Source organism: Lepisosteus platostomus, chromosome 5 (genome assembly GCF_059453375.1).
Source record: "Lepisosteus platostomus isolate fLepPlt1 chromosome 5, fLepPlt1.hap1, whole genome shotgun sequence".
Lineage (NCBI taxonomy): Eukaryota > Metazoa > Chordata > Actinopteri > Semionotiformes > Lepisosteidae > Lepisosteus > Lepisosteus platostomus.
In genome coordinates, this window is record NC_142615.1 from 66,388,373 (window position 1) to 66,416,261 (window position 27,889).

At 41.5% G+C, this 27,889-nt stretch overlaps 3 non-coding genes and 1 pseudogene across 3 annotated transcripts; 1 reads left to right on the plus strand and 3 right to left on the minus strand.

The window, feature by feature from the left end:
- Positions 1–8,842: 8,842 nt before the first annotated feature.
- trnaq-uug (transfer RNA glutamine (anticodon UUG)) lies at positions 8,843–8,915 on the minus strand. The gene has a single exon. It is a non-coding gene; the product is annotated as a tRNA-Gln (tRNA).
- Positions 8,916–12,048: 3,133 nt separating this feature from the next.
- trnal-uag (transfer RNA leucine (anticodon UAG)) lies at positions 12,049–12,130 on the minus strand. Its single transcript has one exon. It is a non-coding gene; the product is annotated as a tRNA-Leu (tRNA).
- An 11,610-nt stretch (positions 12,131–23,740) lies between these two features.
- On the minus strand, positions 23,741–23,828 carry trnay-gua (transfer RNA tyrosine (anticodon GUA)). The gene is given in 2 exon segments: positions 23,741–23,776; positions 23,792–23,828. It is a non-coding gene; the product is annotated as a tRNA-Tyr (tRNA).
- Positions 23,829–27,391: 3,563 nt separating this feature from the next.
- Positions 27,392–27,526, plus strand: LOC148671530 (U1 spliceosomal RNA; annotated as a pseudogene).
- The last annotated feature ends 363 nt before the right edge of the window (positions 27,527–27,889 follow it).

The following is a 27,889-nucleotide window of genomic DNA, read 5'->3' on the forward strand; positions in this document are numbered from 1 at the left end:
GGTACATGGGGATTGGGGGGTGCTATTCATGAGTCAATAGCTCTTCAAGCACAACAGCCACAGTGCTGCAACCAGGTGTTTTACACCAGACATTTCCCCTAACCTTATACAACCTCGCTTTGAGTTGTGGAACATTTATTTATTTTTTAATTGTTTTTTTGACTGTAATCAAGTGTTGTGCTCACTAGGCAGGCCTCCTGACCTTTCACAGTCATGCTTTGTTGTGTGCAACTTTAATTATCTTTTTAGGATTTTTTGAACATGGCAACTTCCACCGAGACGGGTGGGGGGTGTGGGGGTGCTCTTCAATAGCTTTTTCATCTATACACACAAACGGATGTAACCAAGACACTCAGAACCTGTCACGCAGGGGCTGACTGCTGAGGATAGGGATCCAATGCGGTGCCCTTGGTAGGGTTGGCGCGAGACGCAGGCGTAGTCGGAGTAAACAGGCAGGGGCCCGAGTCCGGGAAGGCGTAGAAGTTGCGTCGGTAGGCAGAGGCGTAAATGAAGAGACAGGCTGGGGTCAGGATCCGAGAAAGCGTAAAACAGGCGAAGGTACAAAATCGAGTGGCTAAAGCAGTTGTCGGAAAAGTGGGGTCGAGGTCCAGGGGAGAAGTCATAGTAAGGCTCGAGGGAATGCGGGAGCGCTTGCCTGCGTGAGGGAGATTCATGACAGAACCAACAGAATCAACCTGAACTCATAGAAAAACAAGAATGCCCCCGAGACACCTGAATCCCCCTCCTGGACCACTCTGGTATCAACACCCCCAAACCCATCCATACCAGCTAACAAGATTCAGAATCGGTGCAACCCTCCAACCTGGACCAAGAGCAGGATGGGACAAGAACCTGCACCACACTACGTACACAGGTTTGTATTTTTGGCTGAAGATGAAAATGTCTAACATAGATTGTTTTGGTTCTAGCAAACAATAAAAATAGTTGTTAAAATCCAAACACACATAATGAGATCACTCTCTGTCAGTAACATTCTGGGTCTGGGCTCCTCTGTATTTGGGCTAAAGAGAGTTCAACAACATTTATTAAATGCACTGACATCATAATCTGACAAGATCCATTGTTTAGGGGAGACTTGACCACCCACTGTCCCCCTGGTATCGTGAAGCTCATTGTCCTTTAGCTTTCCAAAACCAGAATCACTTGGGACTCCGGGGGGATCGGTGTATGCAAAATATGAATTCCTTATGCAAGAAATTGTATATGGTCAATATAGCGATCATATCTTATCAGCAGATGGTAATCTCCAAGGAACAAGTAACAGGTTTATTCCACGCTGAAAAATGATCAAATGATTGATGAACCCAAGTGATTTGAAAGAAATGTTAAACAACTCAAAGCGAGGTTGTATAAGGTTAGGGGAGCTGTCTGGTGTGTAAAACACCTGGTTGCAGCACTGTGGCTGTTGTGCTTGAAGAGCTATTGACTCGTGAAGAGCACGATGTACTATCCCCATGTACCGCCTGTCTAATGGTGCCATATTGAAAAACTCATAAAAAAATGGGCCACAACCACAGCAAGGTTGTATAAGGTTCTGGGGGCTGTCTGGTGTGTAAAACACCTGGTTTCAGCAGTGTGGCTGTTGTATTTGAAATGCTATTGAGCCATGAAGACGACCCACCCGTCCCAGTGTATTACCTGTAGTGTTATCTTCAGAAAATCATAACAAAATAAAGAAAGGGGCCACAGCCACAGCAAGGTTATATAAAGTTAGGGGGCCTGTCTGGTGTGTAAAACACTTGGTTTCAGCAGTGTGGGTGCTGTATTTGAAATGCTATTGAGCCATGAAGACGACCCACCTGTCCCAGTGTATTACCTGTAGTGTTATCTTCAGAAAATCATTACAAAATAAAGAAAGGGGCCACAGCCACAGTAAGGTTGTATGAGGTTTGGGGGCCTGTCTGGTGTGTAAAACACTTGGTTTCAGCAGAGTGGGTGCTGTATTTGAAATGCTATTGAGCCATGAAGACGACCCACCCGTCCCAGTGTATTACCTGTAGTGTTATCTTCAGAAAATCATTACAAAATAAAGAAAGGGGCCACAGCCACAGTAAGGTTGTATGAGGTTCGGGGGCCTGTCTGGTGTGTAAAACACTTGGTTTCAGCAGTGTGGGTGCTGTATTTGAAATGCTATTGAGCCATGAAGACAACCCACCCATCCCACCTGTAGTGTTATCTTCAGAAAATCATAAAAAAATAAAGGTTCCATAACCCAAAACAAAGCTGGGAATAGTCAGATGACCTGCTTAGTGTGCAAAACACTTACCTGCAGCATTGTGGGTGCTGTGGTTTAAATGCTATTGGTTTGTGAACAGAATACCACTATCCCAGTGCATTGTGCCACATTAAATAAAAGCAAGAGAAAAAGAGATTCAGAACACAAAGCTGTGTCAGTGTTCTGTGTAAAAAAATCGGTTTGAACATCATGGGAGCTGTTTTTAATAAGCTGCTGAGTAAAGAATATTTTAATCTTCCTGCTGTCAGTAGTATTTTCAATATAGTTGACCCTTACCTGAATGAAAACAGGACGTAAAGGAAGGGTTTCAGAAATCAAACAAAGCTTTATTCCCGTGCTTACAGTCTGGGTAATTGGAGACCGCGCTGTTCTGCTTCCTATGGTCATATACGGGTTTTTCGCATGAAGCCGTATTGAACAGTATTTCTCGCTTTGTGAACGTGTGCACACAACGGTCCCCCGGGTTCCAGTTCGTGCGTAATTACGCATCGATGAAAAACCGGAGGTTTAAAAAAAGATAATTAGCTCACCGATAGATTGATGTAAAGGCTGTGGAAATATCCACAAGTCGTGGTCTTTAAAATGCTTTTGGTTTGAAGGCGTTCTGTGCTTCCATTGCGGAGATATGGACAAAAGAATATTCGTGCTTGGTCAAAAAAATGTCATAAAAACGAAAAAGTAAAGGCTGAGAAATCATCCACAATGTATTTTATACACAAAGCAAGTGTTTTTGTAACTCTAAGAGATTTCGTGAAAGCGCTACAGGCGTGCCAAAATCACTTTCGAACTTCAAGCTAACTTTACCCCGGTTTCCACGATGTATTCAGCGACGGGAATGAAATATTTTAGTGCTGGCTCAAATGCGAGGAATTTCAGAAAAACCCGGAAAAGCAACGCTTGCAGTAAATGACAAATTTAAAGCGTGTAGTCAGCATGAACAGAACAACGCAATGCTCTGTAAAAACGATCTGAAGTCGCAATTACTCTTTTATCTCGGGCTGTTCATTCCGATACGATGTTTCCGCAGAATAAATGAAATGCCGAACTCCAAACATGTTGTTGCCATTATTGTTACTCATGCTGCTGTAGTTTTAAGCTTTAATCAGTGGGTATGTAATGTTGTAAAGGGGCTGGACTACTTTGTTCAGTCCAAATTCCATTATGTGAATGTATGCTTTTTTATATAAGCATTAACAATACAATGCGTGCTCAAAAACCGTTACTTATTACCCAGTGGGCAAAAGACGTATAATATACGTCTATTAAACGCACACCTTAGACGTCTAAATGTGGTCTGCAATTCGTCTAAAGTTATACGTCAATTATACGTCTATGTTTAGACGTTCATTATACATAAATGGTTGGAGTTCTATTATACGGATAAATTTAGAGGACTATTATACATATATGGTTGGAGTTCCGGATAACTTTAGAGGTCTATTATACGTATATGGTTAGAGGTCTATTATACGGATAACTTTAGAGGTCTATTATACGTATATGGGTAGAGGTCTATTATACATCAAAGATAGGTTTTATAGGTGTAGAAACAAGTAAACCAAGCCAATGATTAGGTTTAGAAATGTATTCTGAAAATACACATTCACACCTGAAACATATGTATTTCAAATTATACATTGTATACAATCAATCAACAATCAACATATGGGCAATCATCATAAAAAACACAACTAGTCTTAAACTTCAGCTACAAATTCTGGTAACATGGCAATATACAGTACAGTATAGTAATGACAAACACAAACTAATTACATTAACACACTAACTCAAAACCACATTTTGATTCAAATCTACATTTTAAAATGTACAATTTCTATGAAGGACAGAGTGGCCGGGCAGTGGCATCAGGCTGCTGTCCACATTGTAAAAAATATTACAATGGAAGTTAAGACGATTTTTGTCCACTATTTGCAAACCCTGTCTAATTGTCCTAACAGTTAGAACCAAAAACCTATTATTTTCAGTGTCCAGATCTCCTGGCCCCCTGCCTTGCATATGCATTCTTCAAGTAACACATTGCGTGCTCCTTTATTTCTTTTTCTGTTGATGTAGGGTGGGACTTAAGCACCACAGCTAGGATAAAATTATATAATATTACTTCCCAAATAAATGATGATTAATATCTTCTTTAGTATAATCTAAAAAATGAACGGTTTACTAAGCTCAAAGCTGAAATAAATGTATAAAATCTGGCTTGCATCATAGCAGTTGAACAATAAAGTCTGTCCTAATTAAAGAGTACCCAAAGTTTGAAAGTACAACATAGAATAAGAATAGAGAAACGGCAAAACGATTTTGTGTCATCTTCCCCATTCACACTATTTTATATGCCATTTTTTGCTTATTCACGTACTATTTTAATCAAAATAATATTAAGAAAGATTTGTATGTATTCAGATAGTATTATAATTGTTCATACTTACTCGTCAAAACAGGATTGCTGAGATATTTGCGGATATACTTCTACATTTGAAAAACGTGTCCAAAATGGTGACCAACGAATACTAGCAATGCATTGTGGTATATAAACGGAAAATATGCTGGGTTCGATATTTTCTCAACGTATTCGTTTATTAATGTTGTCGATATGGTTGAAATTTAACATTGGTAATACATTGCGGCTATGTGCCCCCTGCTATGTGCTGATGTGTAATTTTAACGCATGCAGTTAGTAAGGATCGTACTGTTTTATGGTATTATATATAATGACATTATGGAATAGGATGGGGACAGGCCTGGCATCACGGGGGGAGGGAGGAGTGTCGCCCCTTCAGTTTTGGGCAAAAAGATTTACCTAACTTAATTTGCGCCCTAAAAAAAAGTTGTACTTTGTCAATGGTCAGACAACACTAAATGACACAAACAGTCACTCAGTCTGTTTGATTGGCAGGAGGGCTATCCGTCCAGGAACTGCACATATCAGTGTCGTTATTGAGTGTCAACATTACGATCCTGTTTGCTCAGGTGGACCGATTCCTTGCAGTAGTTTATCATTATACTTAAAATCGTTATATAACTAGGACTAGTTATAGCAGTCTGTGCTTTCTGTTGGTTTTACAACATGTTTTTCTTAACGATTCAGAACGTCCATGTAGCTGCAAAAATGAATGCTTATGGTACTTTTCGCTCCAGGCAATACAAACCGTGAGAGTGACGAAAAATGTGAAACTGAACTTCATCGCAAATACCAGATTGCTAGTCATATCTTCTATCATGAAGCACTAATCAATAGCATAGCTGCGAGATTTCATTTGGGTAGCTGCACCGTACAGCTCCGTTTCAACCGAAATATCACCCCCCCTCAGAATTTCAGACGCCCCCCTACAGATTTTTCCCCGGGCACCGCGCACTGATGGGGGACGGGGTGTCCAGGAAATGGTATCAACTTTTGTCAAGAAAATAAAAATAGAAACTCTATAGGCACTCAAACATTTTACTGTTTTTTTTCAGGCAAGTGGCAAGACCCCCTCAGCAAAACCCTTGTATGCCAAGCTGTGGGCATTGATTCGTCGAATATACGTATATTTACAGCGAAAATACGGCTATACGTATATATACGTTGCCTCGATGTATAATCAACGTCGAATTGCAACCGTAAAATCGACGACATGAATAAACGCATATATAACGTCGAAAACACATCTAACACAGTGCCTGAGGCTTTTTACTGTATGTATCGTGTGTGCCGCAACTAGGAGTATACGGCACTCTGCACAGTGTACGAAGTAAATTATTTTCGCAGTAATTAATTTATTATATTTACTATATTTATTATACACGTGTAAATTAATTACTGCGAAAATAATTTACACAGCTGATGGGAAATTAAGTAGTGACCTGCATCAGCTGCAAAGGAAAAAGTATAGGTTTATTCCATGCTGAAAAGAGAAGGAAACACAACGTGGACCCTTCTTCGGGTGTGACGTGGAATAAACCTTTACCTGTTCCTTTGATGTTAATTTAGACCGGATCTCCAACAAATACCTAACAGGCTATACATATATTCGACGAATCAATGCCCACTGGGTAAATCAAAGACACAGTGTTCAGCATATTCACATCAGGCACTCGGACAAAGATAAACCCAGAGAAAATCTTCTCACATTTTAATCTGTAACTGCAGAATTCAACAAATTAATTATTTCAACTTCACTTACAATTTTTAAACAATTTACAAAGCCCACAGTGGACAACATTTGGCTCCGGCATACAACAGTTGCTTGGAATATCATTGTAATATTTAATTTGCTTTCCCGTCACACCCTTTTTATTCATAATGAAGTTTATCAATACACGTTTATTTAAAACATGTCATTTATTATTGATACAGTTTCATTCTGTCTTTATTAGGAGCTGTATCACAGTTAATGCATGTAAAGCCTTCAGGATGCGATTGTGAGAGTTCAGTTATCCCAGGGAGTGAAGAGAACTGAAATTTAGTAAATCCATATTTTAATAGAGTGTAAATCTTCAAAGTGTTCTGTCACTTCAGAAGTAAATTATAGTAGCAGGGATTGAACCCACATAGATATTTGCCCATTGGGCCTTAAGTCCAACACCTTAACTACTCAGCCATCCTGCTCAACAGTTTCAGCTGCTCGATTGCTCAGCCATCCTGGTTTCACCTTTCCAGCTCTGTGTTACACAGTTCATTGAATATATTAATTGAATATATTTGTTATATTTTTGAATGGAGTGGGACTGTACACTGGTGGTTCCCAGGGGAAAACAGGGTTATTGAGCCATTGGGTATTCTGAGAATAAATTGGGTGGGTGAATGTAACCGTGCGGTAAAGTAAAACAGTCCTCTTAGATGAAGCCCTACAGATGCAGCCCCTGAAAGTCTATAAGACTTACATTTATAGTACTGCTGACACAAATGGAGCCTCTACATCAGACCGAAATAGCGATGTGTTTGCTTAATTGTGCGTAGGATCTCCTCATGAATCTGTCTCATTCATCAGTGGAAATAGAAGCCATTACAATACGATACATGTTCACCTTCAACCCTGCAGCTGTCGGACGTGCTTGTTTTGGGACTATTTGCAATGAGTACCAAATTAAGATTTAGGTGTCCTAACTGGTATCTTTTAATCTGTGAGGGACATTGGGTTATATACAAACGGGACAGAGACACAGTAATAATCCTATATTAACGTATCCTGCATTTTAATTTACTGATCAGATAAATTTAAATGTTCTGATTCAGAGCCCCTGCAGTTTGTACTAATTATAACCATAACAATACCCCTGAGTCCTGAGCGCCACACTGAGCACACGTTAAGCTGGGCTCTGACTTTGTTCAGCACGACTGTTTGTTGCAGTTGAGCTCAGAGCTGGAGATGATCTCCATATTCTACTGCACTAACTAGTCCGAAACTTAGTACACAGTACACACTTTCTAAATGAAGTCAGGTTGTTAAAAAATTTAACCAGCGCCCTGTCACAGAAACGTACCCGAGTCTCTCGAGCGACAAGCGGGGTTACTCACCACTGTACTAACGAGGAGTGCTTGTTCACAGCTGAGCGTGAGCTCTGTTTACTGTCAGCAGACATTTCCTCTTTTCCAAAGACGTTTTCGACTTCTCTCAGTTTTTTAAAGACGGTCATAAACGCTCATGAAGTAATTCATGTCAGTTTGAAGTCTGTCTCTGTTGCCTCGGCTCTTGATGAAGAAAAGCCGTGCGTGGGAGACTCCCTCTCTCAAGAACTTTGTCGTCACCCTGCAAGAGCGAAGAGCCATCAATCACTGAGGCAACCACTGAGACAATTAACATTAAACACGTGAAATGCGAGATGTTGTGATTTTTTTCCCACTTAAGGCTTCTATCGTTTCTACTCTAACGAGAAAAAGAGTACTCATTAGAAGTACGATTTGAACAAACGTCTCCAGAGGAAACTCCGACCTGAACGCCTTAGACCACCAGCCATCTTGCCTGTGGTTCTTATAATTAATTATATATTTTATTTCTTTCTCCTCGTTGATCATGAAATCATGTAATTAGAGAAATGTCTTTTTTAATGAGGAAAACCAGCACAAGCAAATATAAAGTTTAGAGCAGCGCGCAATAAAAACGATCAGAAACCGAAAGTGCTTATTTTGCGTATCAGTATATTCCGATACCGCTGGTTCTGCAGAAGAAATAAGAAAAGCCGGACTCCTAACACTGTGTTGCCATTAAGGCTACTTAGTTAAAATAAAAATGTATCGTCACCTTTCTGAACGTGATTATTAGACACCTGTTGAGAGATCGTTCAGCGAGCAAGTAATATCCAATCTCTGCTGTCACTGTAAACTCGGACGTGATGTTCCGCAGATGTACAGTGTGCCTTTCCTCTTGTTGTATTCAAGAGTACTCACTGTGTGAGCTCCTCACTGCGTTTCCTTTTCTTTTCCTGTGATTATCTACGTGGAGTGCGATGACAAAATAGTCTTGAACATTTTCGGTTTGTGAAAGGAAACACTAAAGAAAATACAAGTGATGATCGACAGTACAGCTAGAAGAGTGGAAGATAAAATACGATTTATAATGAAATTCATAATACACTTAAGGAAAACACAAACGCCCAAACAAGGGCTTGAACCCTGGACCCTCAGAGTCAAAGTCTGATGTTTTACCAACTGAGCTATCCAGGCCCATGTAGTCATACAGTACCTGACTCGTCTGGAATGTCTACTGACAGACTTATCCAGAAGCGACGGCACCACTCCCAGAAGAATGAGTGAGAAATACAGCATGACATGGGGAGGTAAGGGGCTCCCACAATCCATCTTTCCTCACATTACTGATTTTTTTTCAATAGCATTTTGACCTTTTTTCACATTCAGATTTTTTCGCATTTAATAAGATCTTTTAATCAACAACATTAAGAACGAAAACAAATGGAACATTTTTTGGAACAACAATTAAAAAAAACTTTCAATGCCTTCGTTGTATATGTCTGCACACCCTTTATAAAGGGAGTTGTAACTATGCTGAAATTTAAAGAGCATTTCTGTAGAGAAAAAACATTTTTTTATGCCTTGATGTTAAGCTCAGGGAGCCTGCCTTTTAGAAATTCTATCTCTAAACACCTTGGGCAGCCTCCCGAGAGACTAACAAATATTGTTTTGAGAAATTGGCTCACACACCGGAAGGCACTAACGTTTCTCTTCGTTAAAGTATGTCAGTAACTGTTTAACCCAAAATGTTTGCAATTGTGAATTTCTTAAAATTCAATAAATAGTCTATCAGCAGCAAGAAATTATTATGAAAGTAAGTTTTTTTTATATCATAAACTGTAAGACACGAAGAGAGTTTACAGGTCGTATCCTTCGCTTTGTCTTTTAAATTAAGCGTTCGGGATTCAAATCTGTGTTCGGACTGTTGTGTTTCTTGAATTTCTTGTAATCATCAAACGTCGTTGTTTGGTCCATCAGTTTTTTTCTCGGTTGTACAATGGAATTCGCGCAGTTTTCAGCTCAATGTGGAGTCCAGAGGGAGGACTCGCTCACTGAATGATCTCTCAAGAAATCCCGGGTGAGATTCAAAAGGTGTCTTTTTCAACAGCCACGACACATCTGAAGACCTCTGGATTTCCTGAATATGACATAAAATTAGTTCAAATCATTTGGTAGTTAACAGAACTAAATGCTTTAGAGGTACATTTAAAACAGCAGAGCAACACCGTAGCACTTCGAGTGTGCCTGAGTTTAATTGTGTGAACTTGGCTCTCTATGAACATGAGCAAAGAGTTCACATTCAACAGAAGATTGCAATGTGAGCACAGAAATATAAAGCACCTGGAGATGCCGGGACCTCATACATGCGAAGCATGCGCTCTACCACTGAGGTATCACTTTTGTGTTTCCTCTACTACAGAGTAAATTCATAGGAATGAAGAAATAAGGAAGGAAAAATAACCACATCGAAGCTTCCAGAGATTGGTTAAAATTAATCCGTTATTTTTATATCCAGTCACACGGGCGACGATGATTGATTTATCGACTGGGAGTGCTTTTTTACCTCCTCACTCGACTACCTTGATTAAACTACGCATAGAACAACAGCAGTACAGATGATTTTCATGGACCGACTTGTTTTGTACAACTCGAGTGATAAAGTCCTGTCTGCAAATATTGTAGAAGAACAAAAAAGGGCAAAACAACGCTCCAACCACAGGAATGGTAACAGGAAGGATCATGTTATTTAATATGTCCTTTGGAGATGCCTTGTCAACGCACACAGGCGTTAGAGCTGGACAAATAATTGATAGTGGTGTTTGTAAACAATCATGAAACATGTTATTTCTAAACCAGGAAGAAAGGAGCAGACTTAAACTTTAAGAGACAGAAACAACAACTTTTCGCAGCTAACATTAATTAAAATGACATCACAATAAAAGAACGGAGCCTTGAGTGAATCAAATTAGTTTTCATTGGACGTCTGTCTCTTCATAACTTTGTAGGTGAGAGAGAGGATTGCGGAAATGTGCCAGTGTTTCTCAGAAGTGTGTTGGTGGTATAGGTGCCTTCTAAATTATTGAGCCGGGTTTGAATCCCGGTAAGTGCATCCCCAAATCTTTTCAAGAAAATCTGTGATCCGGTAACATGTCTTTTGAAACTAGCATTCAAGGTAGGATACGTGTTCTTAAATACCAAAAAACTCTATAAGGAAAAAGCAGATCTCTGTACACAAGACGGCAGTGCGATCTTAGAATTCCTGTGTTGTTGACGGATTCAGACTCCTTCTCAGAGGTCTTTGCTCACCAAATAACTTTGCAGCTGAGGAAGAGCACCCCGGAAAATACCAAACACAACCAGCGAGCGTGTTGGTTGCTCTTGCTCTTAATGCAAGGAGCTGTTTTTTTTAATCATTACTAACCACAAACAGCAGCACAGGTAGGTCGCATTTGTGATTATGTCACTTCTTTGCTTCAGCAAGGTCAATAAAAGACTCTGAAAGTAGTAAAGCAAAACTGAACTCAAAATCATATTAGGAATTCTGAGCGATATATCCATACAGGTAATCCAATAAGAATGTTGAAATATTTGAATATCATCTCTCTATATATTTCGCTGCTTTTTACCAGGAGTAAAACTATTGGATTGAAGGAATGTTAACCGCTGGGTTAAAATGTATAGTTGTTATTTGGAGAAATCTGTAAACTCGTGATCTTATATGTTTTAAAAGACAGCACAGGAAAAAACAACAGTGCTGATTATTTTCCGGAGGCGGAGCACTGACGACCTATCCGAGCTGATTGATAAAGCCCACCCAGTGGATACTCTAGCAGAACGTCAAAGAACATTCACCTCTGTATCCAAAGAAACCACAGGAACAACATCAGGAAGCACAATTAATTCCCCTTTTAATTTTTTCCTGTAAGGTATGCTATGTGAATTCATGAAGTTAATCCTCTGATCTCTTTTGAGCACGAACAAAGTATTTCTGATGGAGCGCTCTGTTCAAAGATAAGCTATTACCCCTGCCAAAGATTCGGCGTGAAGAATTTAAAGTTTCACAGACAAAAGCAGCTCACCACCACAGCCAATATTAAATTTACTTGCCGGTACACTATCATGTGCACTGCCTCAAAAGTGATCTCGGCAGATGTTGTTCCCTACATAAAGCTGAACGTGCCAAAGAGAATTTCTGTTGAGAAAACAAAATATTTTTTCTGCCTTGATGTTAAGCCTGTCTTTTAGAAAGTCTATCTCTAAACACCTCCCGCAGCCTAACAAAAAGCGCTTTTACTGATCGTATTGCAGGTCTTAAAACACTAACATTTGGCAGCAGTGGGATTCGAACCCACGCCCCCAGAGAGACTGGAGCCTAAATCCAGCGCCTTAGACCGCTCGGCCACGCTACCTTCCTCCATACCCACCTTCCTCACATTCCTGGCTATGAAAATGCCGGGGGCTTCAGCTCTTGTCGTCGGATCTAATGATATCATGACATGTGGAAGTGACTGCACCTTCATCTTCTGAGATGCTTTCAATAGCACAAATGCTACTTTCACCGGCACAAACATAACAATAACTAAAGAGGTGGGTGTCATCCTTTGTGCTGTTTGTAGGGGTGCAACTCTACGTCGATCTACTGACTTGAAGAGCAAAAATCAAAATCCTCTGCTATTACTGTTGCTTTTTTCATAGTTTCTTCAAATCCTTCATTTGAACGTCAATTTTGAAGGATATTGATGATAATACCACATAAATTGTGGTTTTCTTGTGATCGCCAATTTTATTCAAATACCAGCCTTTTTTACAGTTCCTTGCATGTTTCACAAGGTATAATAGCCCCCCTCGCATCCTCAGCTAACATATTTTAAAATTACAATAGATTATACAGCATGCATGTTTACATTTATATTAAAATTAAAGTAAATATACCAGAATACATACAGTGCTAACCCAATAATTCTTGTCAGGTTCTCCAACAAATCTGCGTTGTTATTTTAACATGTTTCAGCTGAGGGTGCAACAGGAGTATAAATGAATTTTCCCGCCAGCCGTTCAAAGACCAAATTCCATGAGTGAACATTATTTTCTCAGAAGTTGCTGGCATTGGACTTTGCCGGTGGTAATGAATTATGTCAACAACTGTTGTAGTAGTTCCTTCTTGAAATTCGACACGTCCAAAGCACTCGTAATATCATAGGTGTTAAAGTTCGCTGAGTCTATTCGAGTCATGGTGTGTATCCCTGCCTATCATTGGGAGACGGGTAGCTTTTTTACACACAGATTCCAATCTTCAATGCTTTGTTTGAGAGCTTACATAACTTTCATATTCTCACATTTTCTGACGACTGTTCCAAAGGGGCACCCTATCAATTCCGAATACTTTTCAAAAATCTGCCTGCATGTTTGATTATTGTCATTTCATTTCGAAAAAGTTCAATATTGATCATAACTAAAGAAAATAATGATCACGAACAAAAAAGGGATAAAGATGCGAGTCGATCTTGAATCACAGCTGGGTGACACGGTCTTCTGTTCTGAAGACGAGAAACAGGAGGAATCGCCAATCTCCTATAGAACATAAGTTGAATCAGGACTGAGACATTTCGTATACTCGTGCATATGTCAACGCCTGACCTACATAGTAAAACTAACATTAAGTTGTCAGAGACATTCATTTATATACAAACAAGAGACAGACCAAGTAATAATTCTACATTAGTTCAGGTGGGTAAACCTGAACTAACTAACTAATAAACCTATTAATAATTCTACATTAACGTGTCCTACACTGATCAGACTAATTGACACGGTCTGATTCAGAGCCTGTGCAGTTCGTGCTAATTACAACAAGGACAGTTCTGAACCCTCATCACCGAACTGAGCACAAGTTCAGCTGTTCTCCAGTTTTGTTACGCATGGTTTTTCATTGCAATTGAGTTCAGAGCTGGAGCTGAACTCCAGACAGTACAGTGTTTTGGGTAAGTTGTCGAAATTCGCATGAGGCTGCAGACAACTTACCCAAAGTGTGTTCTATAGCTTTCAGGTGCAGTTCATTTATATAAAAGAATGTAAGTGGTATAAACGAAACAAGCCAGACGGCAGTCCAACCTACAGTATAATTTTCTGATGGAAAAACTCAAAACTCATATGAAAAAAAATAAAGAAAGGGGCCACAACCACAGAAAGGTTGTATAAGGTTAGAGGGCCTGTCTGGTGTGTAAAACACTTGGTTTCAGCAGTGTGGGTGCTGTATTTGAAATGCTATTGAGCCATGAAGATGACCCACCCGTCCCAGTGTATTACCCGTAGTGTTATCTTCAGAAAATCATAAAAAAATAAAGAAAGGGGCCACAGCCACAGCAAGGTTGTACGAGGTTCGGGGGCCTGCCTGGTGTGTAAAACACTTGGGTACAGCAGTGTGGGTGCTGTATTTGAAATGCTATTGAGCCATGAAGAAGACCCACCTATCCCAGTGTATTACCTGTTATCTTCAGAAAATCCTAAAAAATATAAAGAAAGGTTCCACAACCCAAAACAAAGCTGGGAAAAGTCAGAGGACCTGCTTAGTGTGCAAAACACTTGCAGCATTGTGGGTGCTGTGGTTTAAATGCTATTGGTTTGTGAACAGAATACCCCTATCCCAGTGCATAAAAGCACGAGAAAAAGAGATTCAGAACACAAAGCTGTGTCAGTGTTCTGTGTAAAACGTCGGTTTGAACATCATGGGAGCTGTTTTTAATAAGCTGCTGAGAAAAGAATATTTTAATCTTCCTGCTGTCAGTAGTATTGTGAATATAGTTGACCCTTACGTGAATGAAAACAGGATGTAAAGGAAGGGTTTCAGAAATCAAACAAAGCTTTATTCCCGTGCTTACAGTCTGGGTAATGGGAGACTGCGTTGTTCTGCTTCCTATGGTCATATACGGGTTTTTCGCACGAAGCCGTATTGAACAGTATTTCTCGCGTTGTGAACGTGTGCACACAGCGGTCCCCCGGGTTCCAGTTCGTGCGTAATTACGCATCGATGAAAAACCGGAGGTTTAAAAAAAGATAATTAGCTCACCGATAGTTTGATGTAAAGGCTGTGGAAATATCCAAAAGTCGTGGTCTTTATAATGCTTTTGGTTTGACGGCGTTCTGTGCTTCCATTGCGGAGATATGGACAAAAGAATATTTGTGCTTGGTCAAATAAATGTCATAAAAACGAAAAAGTAAAGGCTGAGAAATCATCCACAATGTATTTTATACACAAAGCAAGTGTTTTTGTAACTCTAAGAGATTTCGTGAAAGCGCTACAGGCGTGCCAAAATCGTTTTCGAACTTCAAGCTAACTTTACCCCGGTAAACCGAGGTCCTGTGATCATTCAGGAGAATGGTGGTGGTGGAGGGGAGTCCTCATTACCTGTAAAGCGCATTGAGTGGAGTATCCAGGACAGCGCTATATAAGTGTAAGCAATAATGATGATGATGATGATTATTATTATTATTATTATAATGTAAAATGCAATAAAAAAATCTAACTTTGATTCAAAATAGATTAATGTAAAAACTGATAAAGCTAATGCTTTTTTCAGAGATATATCTACTTATTTTAAAAAAAGCGAAGTCTGTCGCGATTGTGAGAGTTAGAGAATGTGTTCCAGCGGGTGCCTTCATATCATGAGCATCAGTCTCGCCCGTAGCTGCGAGAAGGTTAAAAGCGCACAAGTGATCTGTAGACGATGTTCGGGGAAGAGCTAATTCTGTTTTCAGCACAGGGAGTGAGAATGAGCTCAGCCCGGCTCCCAGCAGAATCCATTCTGGTTTGGTTACTGTTAGACTGTGCGTCTGAGGCTCTTTGGATCGCAACGTAAAAAAACAATTGCTCACATCGTGTGACTTCCACGACAGGAAGGAAAGATATCACTTTAAAAAATCAGAACTGAAGATTTGGATCCTGGGCCTCAACTTAAAAATAAACAGAGTTTAACGACAGGAAATTGATTCTAGTTGTCAGATCACGTATACGCATACCTAGCTTTGTGCAACAACCTGAAACTTTCAGGTACCATAAATAATATTATTGCTAAACATATGCCATTCTAATCTGCAAGCGACCAGAATATAGAATACGAATTTTTGTATAAAAATGCATTAAGTCCTGTTCTACACCTGCATGCTTTGGAAGCGCTGGCCTACCTGTATCAAAATATCAGATTGTGTTTCTGCAACATTTCGTGCATAGTACGCCATTTTATCTAAAACAGTCACAACGAGGGCTTTACATGCAGTCTGGGGTATGTAGTGGAAATCTAATGAGTTAATTGATTCTTAAAAATGTAGAGAGCTTTACAAAAAATATATTGGTGCTTTTAGATAATATTTCAAGGATATAACTGCTATGCTACAGTACGTGCAGAATTTTAGAAAACAGTTCGTCAACAAAGTACACTGTTTAGGTTAGTTTAGAAGACAATGTACCAAAATAATATATGCTGTCTGGGTCATTAGAATTAGCTGAAAGTAACTGATAAGCTTTGAGTAACAAATCTAGTTTTTCTTCTCTTGCTGTATGATGTAATCTGTTTTCTCTTAGAGAAAGGGGAAGTTTTAGAAGGGACCAAGTGCTGAACTTTTTTACAGCGCAACGTCTTATAAAAACCCTGTACTGCTTGTAACAAATTGAGTCTCTGGTTGCACTTGGCGAAGTGGCAGCAGGGCTCCCAATATTGCAATATTGAAATAAAGACCTTACTCAGGTGAGAACTCTCTCTTGTGGCTTCCTTGATAGTTATATTTCCATGACAGTTTGGGGGCTCGTCCGGGATCACAAACCTGAACGCGAACGGCTGCTGAAACTCCATCCGGACCCGGACAATTTTAGCAAATTGGACGAACCTCATAGGATAAACTGTTTATCCTTCCAGAGACGCGTCTGGAGAATTGGCAGCTGTCTGACGTCAGTAAGTGATCCTTAAAAATTAATAGTTTGAGAAGCGAGCCACAGGGGTGTTCTCACGCGGGTTTGATGAGTCTGGGACTCATATAAAGAACTTATCTTAACACAGACGTGTGGTTTTTGCTCTGCGGAGTAGTTGATGTGATAAGGTTCTAAGTAAGGCACCGATCAGTAAAAATGGGAAATTAAAATTCAAAGACGAAAATGGGACCGAGCAGTCCAGCAAAAGTACATGTACGACAAATTCGGAGAAACAATTATAGCCTGGGTTAGGGAAAAAAATTATGTTCCTGAACTGTAAAGCTAGGGTAATAGGTGTAAGGGAACTTGCACATAATTTATATATGATAATTAGGGGCCCATAACTATGAAGGATCTTTGTAAGTGAATCAGAATGGACAGAGGAATGTTGAATTAGGAAAAAGAAGTTTCCTGAAGAAGGGGAAACTTAGAAGAGAAGGAGAAGAAAGGAAAGAAATTGAATTGGAAAACTTATGTAATGGAAAGAGGAATCACAGAAATAATGGGAAGCTTCAAATAAGACTAGTCTTGAAACTAAAGAACAGCAAGCTGCAGCTAAAGTCATGGCCATGCATACTAAAAAGAAAAAGTCTCCACCGAAATTAGAAAGCGGTCCGGAGCCACTTGTTTGTGAAATACCAATGTGCACTTTTCCAGGTCCAGAAGGAACTCCAGCATATGTACAGTACATTGACATTGGTCTCCTAGTGAATTATTTGCATTAATTAAGTCTTTTCCTTAATTGCCTGATGATCGTAAAGAATTTAGAAGAAAGGCAAGCGCCTTGTTCTTGATTGTCTTAAGCCCAATTACAGTGACATAACCTTGTTGCTAGATCATATTGTTCCTAAAGGTTTACAACGTCCTCTAAAAAGGAGGAGGCAGATTGGCGGATACGTGACCCAAATGATGAAGAAGTATCCATCTAAATTAAACCACACGGACATGGAGAGGAAAAGTTAGGCGGCCGCTTCTAAAAAGAGGTAAGGACTCCTCTTTTCTAAAAAGTCCCTTGTCCTCTCCATGTTGCTGTGGTGGGTTCAGGGTTTTCCTGAAGCTGAAGCGAGTACAACAGAAAAATGAGTTAATGGTGTATGTGTTTTAGATGCCTGTTTTGTGAAGGTGGGGTAGAAAAGGAGGGATTGCTGAAGGAATAGCATCTCGCCCTGCCCGTGCAAAAAAATCCAGGTGTTGCATCCTGGTACACGACTGCAGTACGGCTGAAGGTAGTAACTAGAACTGAACTCGCAGAAGAGCCGAAAATGGTAACTCGATTCAACTGTGTGTTTAAAGCCAGGATTTGGAACCTGGTCCGTGTTCCCGTATTGTGATAGTTCGTCAGTTTGTCTCGACTGGGGGATTCCGCCGGGCGCGTGGGAGACGGGAAAATGGTTTGGTGTGAAGGGAAAAAAAGTTTGATTAATCCAAAGTGAAACTTAAAAGAAATATTGACTGTCAGACGGAATTTAGGCTGAACAGGAATGTAGAAAAGTGTATGAACCTTTGGATAAAAATATTTAGAGGAATATTTGAGAATTCAACAGAATATCATAGATAAGACGGAAAAATCCCTGATGGAAAAGCTAAAAGCAATGGCTGAACGAAACGAAGTTGTATATGTAGAAAAAGAAAAAGCAAAAGAAGAAATAGAACGCCTTAAGAGAGAATCTGGGAGAAGGGTGGGAATTAGTGTGGAGATTTTTGAAAGAGCATTACCCACCGAAAACTGATTAGAGAAAAGTAACAGCATGTCAGCAGAAGGAAGTGAGGATGTTTTCAGATTTTACAGAAAGGTTTATAGCTTTATGGATAGTATACTCGGGGTTAGCCGATGAAAAGGAAATGAATGAAGATACTTCCACAGTAATAAAACAAATTTACTTGAATGGGTTAAAACCTGATGTTGCCAACTATAGTGCAACTATGCTTTCCTGATATTACGAACAGAGACAGATGTGATTTAATAACTCGCGAAGCATGCATGCAGAAGTGCGAGCGCTGCAAATGGGTGGTAAAAAGACTCCCAAGGAGGAGAAAAGGGAGCCGCCAGTTTGTCGAAATTATTGTGCGACTTTAATGTTATACCGAGATATAAAACCTCAAAGACAAAACTACTAATAAGCTGGTGTGCAGTTACTAAAAAATGTGTTTTTTGGAGAAATTGGAAGAAAGAGGCTTGATTTCACAATTAAAGAACTTGTCAGAAGCTGAAACGAGAGCCGTGTGTGAACTAACAGTTTTAATCTAGTAAACCCCTCTGTAGCCTTCCTAAATTTATCTCAGGATTTAAATAAAAGTGAAATAATCTTACAGTGTGCAGTAACTGTGGGGCACAGGAGCACAGCTGTCCTGTTTTTAGACTAAAACAGCATAAAGATGTGATATAACGTTTTCTAACGGGTAACAGGAGGCTACAGGAGAAGGAGTGCAAGGGTTGTGTTTAAAGCAAATATAAGCTGTCACAGTCTGCTTGGGTAAAGATGTACAGTTTCAACTACTGATGTGGGTGGGGGACACCCCAGACCTATTGGGCTAGGATGCTCTGCAGCATTTATAAGGAATTACTGCATGAAATAGCATTTATGTAAACTAACTCAATAGAGTTATGTGATATTGTGGTTGTTTTACCTAATGAGGGAATCCATAAGGCCGGGCTACTCCAAGTATTGGATCTTGAGAGGAAAAAAAAGGAGTATAAAACCAATTACATGATACAGCCAGGGTGAATGCCTTCTCAGAACGAGCTTGTCTAGTGACGTATTGGTTTAAGGGGGGTAGTGCAGTCTAAAGACAAAATTGCCTTGACCCCTGCAGCAGAAACCGTTTTTGATGTTTTGAAACAAGCTTTCTTGCAGGCACTGGCCCTGGACTGGATTCCCTCAGACGGATCATCTGTATGTAATCTGTATGTAAGTGAAAGAAATGGGTCGTGAGCTATTGTGCTGGTGCAGGAGGCATGGAGATAGGCATCGTCTGGTGGGTTATTATTATTCAGGACCCCTTGATGCGGTGGCCAAGGGGCCGTGTTTATGTGTTGTGCAGGCTACCTGCCTGGCTGTATAAACTGTGAATAATCTGGTGTAGAACTAGCAGACCGAATGAAAAGATTTAATTGAAACTTGTAAATATGCTAAATGGAAAATTGTAGCAATTTATATAGACTGTATATATACATTTGGTGTATGCCACAATTTTGGATGGCAGTGAAGGAATAGGGATTTCCCCAACATGGCAGGGACTCCAGTTAAGAATGCTGGGTTTGTCTCTGAACTGTTAGAAGCTGTGGTAAACTGTAAATCACATAATAAAGAAACGTTTCCAGTAACTCGAGGGAACAACTTTGCAGATGTAGCTGTCAGGTGAGCAGTACTTGTAGAACAGGAGTCTGAGACCCCTGTGAGACCTCTGTTGGTGAAAAGGGGACAGCTACAGGATATTCAGGCTGAGGCCTCTAAAGCAGAGAAAAGGACATGGTTAGAAAAGAGTGTGGTGCTGCCAGCACACTGGACGCTCTGCATGCCCTCACAGCCTAATGCCCTTTGTAGCTCGACAAATGCACTCTGTCGGACACCTGGGTGGGGACCGTGTTTGAAGCAGTAGCCACTTATGTGGTATCTCAATGTGATGCTTATCAAAGGAACTCAACTACAGTTCAGGTGCAGGTGCTACAGCTCAAAAGGCCTGCTCCTGAGAAACCTTTCATGCAGTAGCAAATGTTTACAATTTACATTTGTAAAGGGAAACCTTGGCTCGTATAATCTGTTTTCCCAGTGGGTTGCTGTCACTGCCTCTGTGTCTACCAAACACTTGATGATGGAGATAAGCCCTCGGTGGGCACTGCCCTACCGCTTATATAGGGACAGGCTGTGGCTGGATTATTCGGGGTGAGATGGACTGAGATCACCCTCAGTCTGCTGGAACAGTGGAATGAAGGAACAGAACTCTAAAAGATCGACATCAGACTGAAGGAACGCCATGGAATGCGGCTGGATCAAACAGAACTGTGTAATAGAGCCTGTTTGATATCATCACAAGCCAATCAACAAAACTTCCTGGAGGGATGAATTTGGCTAATGGATTGTTTAATTTGCTAATTCTCTATTGTAGTATTGTAGGTTGTTAATTGAAGTGGTGCATGGGGCTGGTGAACAGGTGCTGGACACTTGGAGACCTCCAGTAGAGGGAAGACACGACCTGATACCTGGCGAGTGGGTGTGGTGAGGAAGATATACCCTGCCAGATGTTACAACCCTGCTGGGAAGGACCATATCAAGTGCAACTGACTACCGACTCTGCCATCTGAGTGACAGGACGAGATCGCTGGATATACGCATTGCGCCGACACCGAACCACTGCACCAGAGACTGAGTGAACATTATTATATTGTCACTGTTTCTGTGTTTGTTGAGCTTCCTGAGGGGGGGCGACAGTGTACCTGTTAAGTGTAAGGAGCTTTACTTTGGTAAAATGGGGATATTGAATCAATACTTTATCAGTCAGCCACAAATAATAATCAGAGCTCATGTTGGGATTGTATTGCTATAAAAGATGCTCATGGGAGTAATCCCCTTTGATAGAGGTGATTATTTAGGTTTATTGGCATGGGTAAATAGCCCTGCTTTTAGTATGAGTGTAACTCAGATATATTAAAATGGAAATAACTGTATGCTCCTCGCTATAATCACAGTTTTAGGCCATTCTCTATTAGGGTGATAGACAGCTGTTTAGGTGAGCAAAGACTAAACAGTACTTGTATTCTAGACAATTATTAGCAAATGAATGACTTAGCAAAGCACATCTATGATGAAGAAAAATATATATCATAATTATAATCCAGATGATTGGGGCATTGGTGCATGGCTACAGTCTGTGCTAGGAACCTGGAGAGGGTCTCTGGTTCAATACATATTTGTGTGTCTGGTATTATTCGTTATGATCATACTGTTAATATCCTGCTTGAAAAACATGTGGACTAAAGCTGCTGCTTCTGTGCTAATTGTACGCCCTGAAGGGATCATGAAGGTCAAAAAATGATTTCATGGGAAAGGTTCTCTTATCTTGTGGCAGAACCTGATGGGTAGAACAATATAGTTTTAAGGGGGGTTACCCTTGGGAGTGATTCCCATAGATGCACATTATTATTATGGTTTGTTTGTTTATAATAAGATGTTTTGCAGGAACGGACCAAAGAGAAATTTTACAACTTCAGCTAGAATTGTTCTGCAAAACGGCACAGCTGAGGCAGTGGAACAATGTGTAGATTTTTCTAAGAGTTATTACCCAGCTGTTGACCAATCTTGTAAAAAAACCCTAAGAAAAATGCTGGGCTCCAGCCCACAGGGATTTACCTGTGCTGTAAGAACTAATGCAAAATAAGGAGACTGGATTCTGGTGAAAGACAGGAAAAAGAGGTGGTGTTCGCTCAGGTGGAGGGGGCCGTGCCAGGTGCCCTGAATTCATGCTTCCCACTGTAAAAAGGTCACAAACTAACTGAGCAAAGAGCAGGAGTGATGTCTCCACAGGGATAGATGGGGATCACATGCTTGGGACTGATGTGCACAGCCTTTTTCCTTTTTATGTGGAAGCCTGTCACCACCCAGAAAGAGGAAGAATCTAAACGCGAAGCCTCTTTGTATACAAACTGGCTGAATGAAACTGATAATGAGGGGGATATGAGTAATTTGTGGTACAAATTTATAAATCATACTGTAAAGTTAAAGAAATTTAATGCATCTTGTTATGTATGTGCTTTAATGCCTCATTCTACAGCCTCACCCATTTCTCTCCTGGTTAGAATCACTGTTTGGGCCAGGGGGAATGTTTTTCTTTAAGTTACTAACACCGATTATAGTAGCTGTGATACTTGTCTTTCTGTTTTTGTGTTGCTGTACAAAATATATTATTCCAGTGCTTTGAAATATGGTAATGAATATGTTTGCGCATCAGTATGTTCTGGTAAGAACGCAAGAATCTGAAGTATGGGAGCCTCCTGGGAGACCATATGAAGAATCTAACTTTTAATCATTTTCAAGAATAAAAAGGAGGGAATTGCAGTGGAAATCTAATGAGTTAATTGATTCTTAAAAATGTAGAGAGCTTTACAAAAAAATATATTGGTGCTTTTAGATAATATTTCAAGGATATAACTGCTATGCTACAGTACGTGCAGAATTTTAGAAAACAGTTCGTCAACAAAGTACACTGTTTAGGTTAGTTTAGAAGACAATGTACCAAAATAATATATGCTGTCTGGGTCATTAGAATTAGCTGAAAGTAACTGATAAGCTTTGAATAACAAATCTAGTTTTTCTTCTCTCGCTCTATGATGTAATCTGTTTTCTCTTAGAGAAAGGGGAAGTTTTAGAAGGGACCAAGTGCTGAACTTTTTTACAGCGCAACGTCTTATAAAAACCCTGTACTGCTTGTAACAAATTGAGTCTCTGGTTGCACTTGGCGAAGTGGCAGCAGGGCTCCCAATATTGCAATATTGAAATAAAGACCTTACTCAGGTGAGAACTCTCTCTTGTGGCTTCCTTGATAGTTATATTTCCATGACAGGTATTTTCCCCTTTTATATTTTTGCCACTTTATATCGAACCTGTTATACTCCCAGAAGTGCACAGTAGCTTGTACTTAATAAAAATTTGCAATTCACCGCTGGTATAAATAGATGTGTGCCGTGTTTGCCTTTGTAAGCATTTGTTTAAAAAATAAGTTCACAATACGATAAAAACACAGAAAGCACAAACTTTATAATACAACGATACAAAATCAATACCAAATCATTATGCCAATTAAGTAACTATCCTTTGAAAACAGAGAACACCTTTATATCTACAAAAAACTTGACATTTGTATGTATTTTTGAATTACAAAGCAGACAGTGTAGTCCCTTAATTCAAAGATCAGATCTTGGCCAAAACATATGTCAACGTCAGACGTGGGCTGAATTCGGAACAGGAGCCTTTGCTTCGTCGATTATTGAGCTTTTGATCAATGTCTGAATAAAACAGATTCGCTTTTTTAACTCTTTGATTAAATTACACGAAAAGCACCTTCCTTCAAACCGGAATCAAACCAGCGACCTAAGGATTCCCTATTGACTCCACTACAGTCCTTCGCTCTACCAACTGAGCTATCGAAGGGATGCTGTAGCATTGCTCTCTGGCACATACTGCCCAATGAAGTAAAATGTGAAATGGGTGATTTAAATCCCACTTCGACATCAAGTTTCCAACTCGTTTCCTTAGTCTCATTTACCTTGAATTTAAGCCACGAACCAGGATTCTACTGTATAAACTTCCAAGGATATTACAAAATGTTTGATGGGGCATCAATCATTCCAGGCGGAAATTGATTCCTTTTTTTTCTCGAGGGATCATATTAAACATTTCATTAGTCTCGAGAGGAGGATCACCATGAGACACTAAACAAACAATTTCTTTATGTCTTTATTAGAAAGTAGCGTTTGTGCTACATTAATAATATTTTCGTGGAAATAAAGAAGTTGTAAATTTTAAAAATTTATATTTGAATCGAAATGTGGTTTTGAGTTAAATATTAGCGTGTTCATGTAATTAGTTTGTGTTTGTCATTAATATGTATATATTGCCATGTTACTATAATTTTGTAACTGAAGTTTACTAGTTGTGTTTTTTATAATGATTAGACATTTGAATACAATATTGTATATAATGTATAATTTGAACTACATATTGTTAAGGTGTGAATAATTGTATATTTCAAGTCCTCCCTCACCTCCTCCGGTACTCGTGCCTTCAGCTCCTCCAGAAAAGCATCGCCTGCCTCCACCTCCGTCTGCTTTTCTGAAAAGAGCTCCGTGTAGAAAGCGGTGGCCGCTTCTACCTTGTCGCTCTCGTCCAGCACTTCCTCTCCATCTCCCCGTCTCAGGCCGTGGATCACCCTCTTTTTCTGGGCTCCTCGGACCTGATTGTGTTTGCGGAGCCTTTCCTTCAGGTCCCGTGCCCGGGCTGAATTGAAGGCTCTTCCCCCGTTAGCCGAGCTGTACTCCTCCTCTAGTTGTCTCTGGAGTCGTGCAGCTTCCTTCCTCTCCCTGGCCGCCTTCCATCTGCAGTACGTCTGCACCAGGGTTCAGGTCCTGTCTTTCACCGACTCCCACCATTCCACCATGGAGCTGTAGCCGTCTCTCAGATCGACCCAGCTCGCGTAGTCTTTACGGAACAGTGCCCTGAAGTCGTCTTCCTCCAGTATCTCCCGGTTCAGCTTCCAGTACCCACGACCGAATGCCGGCAGGTTGGTGTTAGCCACCCCCGTCAAGCGCGCGTGGCTGGAATACCACTCCGGGGACACCGTCGCCGACTCCAGGGAGCAGGTTGTGTGCAGAAAGATGTAGTCCAGGCGGCTGCACACTCCCCCGGAGTTTTTCCATGTCGTTCCGGCATCGTTAGGGCGGCACCTTCTGAAACCGTCTACCAGGGAGAACTGCTTGAGTAGCGACTCCAGCTCTGCTGAGCTAGCGTCGCTCCCCTTCTCCCGGTCGACGTTGAAGTCCCCGCCAAGCACCACCTGTCTGTTGGTTGTGCAGCAGCTGGCCAGGTCTGCAAACACTTCCTTCAGGATAGAGGGTTCTGTTGGAGCATAGACGTTAATTGCTCTCAACTTCTGCCCCCTCCAGTCGATGTCTGCGACCAGGATCCGGCCCTGCACCACCGAGAAGGAGGAAACCAGCGTCATCTCTGGGTTTCCGAGGAGGATTCCCACTCTGGAAGAGTGGACCCCTCCTACGCTCCAGCATGATTCTCCCTTCGTCCATTCCCTGCTGAATGTCAGCTTGTCACTTTCATCCTTCAGGTGGACCTCCTGTAAGAAACAAACTGAGAAAGACTTTGAGGCCAGATCATGAAAGACTCCCCGTCTTTTCAACGGTAATTAGCCCTCTCACGTTAGTTGTTAGAAAGGTAAGTTTCACAATCATGATTAAACAAGTGAAAGTTGAACCTCCTCTCTTTGTGCTTACAGTGGAAAACTTGGGAGTCTACATCTGAGCACTGTTTAGCTTAGATGTAACTCCTCTCGTTCGGGTCCTGGGGGGGATATGCTGGGCTCCCTCCAGGTCTCGCTGGGGACTGAAAGGTAAACATGCTGGACAGGTCCAGCCCTACCATCAGTCCCGGCTCCAGAGCGGCTTCAAAGTAATCCTCGTCTTCCTTGAGGATACTCTCCACCACCACTTCGGGAAGGCTTTTTTCTTCCGTTTCTCCAGGAGTTTCGGGGACCTCCAGTTGCTCCTGGGCCTTGGGGGAGGGGGGCTCCATTTCCTAGGCTGCCTCTTCGTGTTGTTCATGGGCCTCGGGGGAGGGGGTTCCGACTTCCTGGGCTGCCTCTTCCTGTTGTCCCTGGGCCTCGGGGGAGGGGGTTACCTCTTCCTGGGCTACCTCCTCCTGTTGTCCGTGGGACTCGGGGGAGGGGTTTCTGTTTCCTGGGCTGTCACTTCCTGTCGTCTTTGGGCCTCGGGGGGGGAGGGTTTCCATTTCCTGGGGTGCCTCCTCCGGTTGTTCCTGGGCCTCGGGGGAAGAAAGTTCCTTCTTGGTTCTCCCCTTACCACTCTTTTCTTTTGTCCTTCCGAAGGTGGATCCGCCCTGAATCTCTTCTCCCGCTTTCTCTTTCCCTTCTTGCTGGGAGTTATTAGGGCCCTTTCTCCGGTCAGCCATTTTGTCCGTCGTCCTGGCAGCCATCTTGTGGCACTCGTGCGGCTGGGGGTGTGGCCTCGGCAGTTTCGGTTCTCTGCTGGGAAGGTGCGGGTTCTTTGTTCTCACCTGTCTCCCTTTGTCTTGAGACCGGTTTCTGCCGGCCGACTTCCACCACCTGCGCAAACGAAGGTTTGCTTACCATGCATTGTTGAAGGAGGTGTCCCTCGGCGCCGCATCCGTTGCACTTTTTGGCTGCCCGGCAGGTTTTTGCCAGGTGCCCCTCTTTGTTACAGTTGTGACATCTGACGATGTCACACGTGTTCTCCTTGTGGCATCCTGGGGTAGTAAAGGTACCCCTGTCGGATCCAATGTTGAAGCGGGCCGGGGGGTGCTGGAAACTGTCGACGCCCTCTGGGTCCTCTTTCAGGAGGACTCGGTACTGGCGTTTGCCGTACCAGACGCCGCATGGACTATGACCCATCTCCTGTGGTCCTGCTTTTTTACTAAGGCCTTCTGGGCACAGTTTGAAGATTGGTTGCAAGCTCTCTCGCTCCAATTTACCCTGACTGCTGCATTCGTCATATTCGACATTTCTCCTGTCAAACTTCCTCCTGACGTGTTTGACAGGATCTGGGCCGTGGGGAACACTGGGAAAGACGCCATGTGGAGAGCGAGGAACATGGGGCTGTTCAAAGGCATCGAGGTCCCAGTCAAGGCAGTAGGTAGCCTGGCCCTGTTCATCACCCGAGAGAAATATCACCTCAGAGATCTGTGGAGAGAAGAAAGGGAGGAAGCAGAATATCTGTGGGAAATAGAGAGCATAGGTCAATATCTCAAGAAACTGTGAAAAAAATTATCATGTTTAAGAATGTGATTTGCACCAGAAAAAAAGAAAATTGTTGCTATGTAACTGGTACCGTGTCAAAATGTAATGAGATGTGATCATATATACTGTTTTAAGTATGTATATTAATGTAAACCTTTCTAATTTGTGATGTCCTGTATTTTTTTGTGAAAAGAAAATAAAGTTCTTAAAAATAGAAAATCGGTTCACCCAGAGCGAGGCTCGGCCATTGCACTCCGGCTGTGCTGACCCCTGTGAATTCCCCAAATGTGGGATTCTCGACTGCATAATTTCTGGTAGTGGGGGACTGCGTTCGCGCTCTCCCCTCATGTGCTTGGTCCAATATCAGATACGGAAGAGTTACGACACCACGAGCTGCCATAGGATCCCAGTTCGAAAGGAGTCGATGCCACTGCTGGTTCCCAGTTTCTTTTAGTTAGAGGTCCGGAGAAGCATTTCAAGCTGGTTACACTACTCCTTCCGGACATTCATTCCCTTTTCAAAGTCAGTCGTTTTGCTGTAGTCTGCATTATTTATACAAGCGAAGGATTACTCGGCTCCCAGCACTTGAAAAGACCGACAAATGACTCGTTCCCGCCGGAGCTGAATGTACCTGCATTTGTCGTGTCGTCTACTTCCCCCGCCCCGCTGTGTTTGCTGTATTGTCTTTGAAGCCGGCCCCCGAGACGAG